Source organism: Bison bison, unplaced genomic scaffold (genome assembly GCF_000754665.1).
Source record: "Bison bison bison isolate TAMUID 2011002044 unplaced genomic scaffold, Bison_UMD1.0 scf7180017858211, whole genome shotgun sequence".
Lineage (NCBI taxonomy): Eukaryota > Metazoa > Chordata > Mammalia > Artiodactyla > Bovidae > Bison > Bison bison.
Window position 1 is genome coordinate 7,466 of NW_011488784.1, and position 3,537 is coordinate 11,002.

The window sequence follows — 3,537 nt, forward strand, 5'->3', positions numbered from 1 at the left end:
AGCTGAAGTCATGCTGAGTTTTGGGTAATGCACAGAGGGCACGCACAATGTCATGTTTTGTGTGTTTCATCATCTGGACACGCGGGTCTGTGGGGGAGGGGAAGAAGGGAAAGTCAGGGCAGCCACACGATGGACCCTGTGATTGGCCCCCTTACCACCCTTTCCGGCCCATTCTTCCCACCACACACTCACTGGGGTCCTTGAGCATCTTCATATTCCTGTTGTCCAAGAAGTGCGCACGCATGCTGCTTCTAGGAGACACAGAGGAACAATGGGTGGTGGTCTGGCCAGCATAGGTGTCAGCAGGAGCTGGCCTGCATCTGCTGGGGAACCACATGGCCTGGGGGAGGAGTCTACACTGTGATACTCACAAGCCTGAGTCCTTGGAGTGGAATGGAATGGTCAGGAAGAAGCAGGCCTCCTCATGATAAAAGCCCAGCAGTTCCTAGGGATCTCCATAGTCATGGATCAAGTAATAGCTGAGGGAAGAAGTGAGGCGAGTCTCTCTCTGTGGTCTGAAGCGCAAAGAAGACTTGAAAATTCCCATGAGCAGACTTGAGCTTGGGTGGCCTCCCCTGTCCTGGCCCTCCCCTTGTTCAGATTCTCAGGGGTACTTACTGCTGCAGGAATTGCAGGATTTGACTGTTCACCTGATCAGAGCCAAAGAAACTTCCCTGGAATTAAAACAGTCCTCAGGACAAGGGCTGACACACACTCTTGTACCACCTAGAACCCTGCTGGATCCTCTGTACTCACCTTACACATTGGTAAGCACTTGGGGGCTTCCACAGCACATTTAGAACCTGAGAGTGTCTCCTGGCCATCCTAGGGGAGGGAAGAGGAAGTCAGCAGTGCAGTCCAGGATGTGGTGCTGGATGGTCAGGGAAAAGGATGGGCCCAGGATGGGTTGGGGATCAGAGGTCAGGGAAGAAAGTGTCCCTGGAAATGTCAGTGGTAGGACTACATTTTCAGTCACCTCCATGGTTTACCTGAAGCCTGTGGCACACATGGCTAAAGAAGATCCAGAGCCTTTTCAGGTTCCCACAGAGAATGGTACGCCCCCCTCCCCCAGGACATTTAAGGGTCAAGTTCAAAAATGGAACTTGAATGGGTCCTAATAGATTTCAGAGTAGTTTATGGGCACTGTCAGTGCTCTTTAGAGGAGTCTGTGATCAAGGAATGCACTTACCAAGCTTTTTAACCTGGGGAACAATTCCAGGATGGTGCTGTCAAAATTAAGACAAAAGAGAAAAGTCTGTGAAACTGTGGACATGACCTTCCTCATTGGAGCAAGTCACTTACATCATCACAGCCCTGTGTGCCCCCCCACAGAGCCCAGTATCCTACCATTCCAGGGCTCTTAGGTCATCTCACCCATGTCACAAATCCATGGACTGACTCAGAGAGAGACTGTTTATTCCATTCCTTCCTACCACCCTCTCTTTCATCTCCTTCCATGGGTAACTCCCAGCCAGACTGTTCCGACTCCCTTCTTTGGTTCCACAAGGGCCAGCACTTCAAATCCAGTCTGCAGGCCTTCTTCCCCTCCCTCCCTCCCTCCCTTCCTTCCTTCAGGACCCAGGGAAGGCTGTGGAGAGAAGAGGATATGGGGAGAGAGCCTGGTGCTTTGCTGCCTCACTGGGGGTCCAGCACTCTTTCAAAAAGTCAGGACACACCTCAGGGATGCCCTCAGGCCCAGGATGCTGTGGCAGGGAGGTGACTGAGGTGGGGCTCAGGAGGTAGGGAGGGAGATGGAAGGGGATGAATATGGAGTGGACGGAGGAGGGGAGAGGTGAGACATAGGGGTGTAGAGACAAGGCAGAGGAAGACCTCATACTGGTTATCACGGAAAGCGGTGCACACAGTATTTCTGTCTGCACACATCCCTTCTGGTTCCAGCTGCTGACTGTTGTCCATCTCCCCTGAAGCCTTCACCTGGAATTATGGGAATACCCACATGGACCAGATGGCTCTGCACCCACACCCTTCCTTTCCCTACAAATCCACTTCCGCTCATCTGTCACCACCCCATGAGGCCTCCCACATTTCTTTCAAAGGAGGATCTGGGTGCCCCACCTCGCCTCAGTGTTGGAGAGGTTCAAGTTTTTGGTGGAAGCATTCTCTATAGGGTGGACAGGCCATGCACCAGGTAGGGCTTCTTGTTGCTCAGGTCCAAGGACAAAAGCTATGATGAGAAAAGAGAGTGAGGATCCCAAAGGGGATAACTGAGACAAATCTGCTTTTTCTACCTGGTCTATCTGACCACCCACACCATCAGCCCCAACACTGGGCCTAGGTCCTCAAGTTGGGCATGATTGCTGAATGGATGTGAAGGGAAGCAGCCATGCCATTTCTACAGTTCTGTGTCATTCCAATATGACAGGTTATCAAGTCTCCAGGAAGCCAGGATGAGGGAGACAAGCTGAGAGGGTCCACGCTGGTGTACTTAGAGCACCAACTGTGATACCCCATGATATCACCTCTGAGTGCTCTACCCAGACAGACCCTCTACCCTCACCTCCCCTACAATTACTGCTGTAGCCATACCAGGGCCAAAGCAGAGTCTCTGGATACCAAGAGCTTGCTGGCAGGCATCCTATGGTTTGTTCATAGTAAGCTGCAGAGTTAGGGATGGGGTTCAGTGGCTCTGAGTCTGAGGGTGGGTTGGGGAAGAGGACTGTCTGGGTATGAGTGCACAGCTTGTGCTAAGTCTGCATTACCTGTCCCACCTTTTCAGACTTCAGCGCCTTCTGCACAGACTGGGGTGTGTCACAGGGTTCAACAAAGATAGATATCTGTAGAGAACACAAGAGGGGCTGGGTAAGCTCCAGGAAATCTGTGCATGGGATCAAGCAAGACCATGCCCCTCCCCTGCCCTCTTATCCTTAGTCAGCCCCTGACACACACTCTTTCATTATCCTCACTGAAAATCTTGCTGTTGACATTCTTCAACGCACAGGCAATGTTGACATTCTCTACAAAGAACTGGGCTTGCATTTTCTCAGAGTGACAGGAGAAACAGAACATGAGACCAGAGTGAATTCTCTGTGCTTGCCACCTACCCCTTTTCCTTTCATCGCCTCCATGCCCTCTCTTACTTTGACTAGAATGAAGGGCACACTGAATTGCTTCAGAATGCAATTAAGCAGCCACTTCTCATCATATTTTATACCAAAGGCAATGTAGGAGCCAAAGAACAAATGGGAAACAAAATTGATATAATAGAATCCAAGGTTAAGGTAAGACACAATTGTGTCTTGCTTTAGGACATTTTATCAGGCTTTAAATCATTTTTGAAAATAGGACAATATCTGTTATCACTGACTTTGGCGCCAGACATGGATTTTCTAGGTACCCCCTTTTTTTTCATTCAAATACTTTTCCTGAAAAAATCAAGTTAGTATGTTTCACAGGTACTTCCTTTAATAAAGTTCCACATGAGGTACACCTCACCGGCCCCTCTGACATAGACCCCAGAGACTCAACCTCCTCCTACACCCAGCTAGAGCCAAACACGTAATCTGGTGTGAAGTCCTC

The 3,537-nt window shown here is 50.1% G+C and overlaps 1 pseudogene; it reads right to left on the reverse strand.

Moving 5' to 3' along the window:
* Nucleotides 1-3,260, reverse strand: part of LOC105004893 — a 5,898-nt pseudogene extending 2,638 nt beyond the window's left edge.
* Between the last annotated feature and the right edge of the window lie 277 nt (nt 3,261-3,537).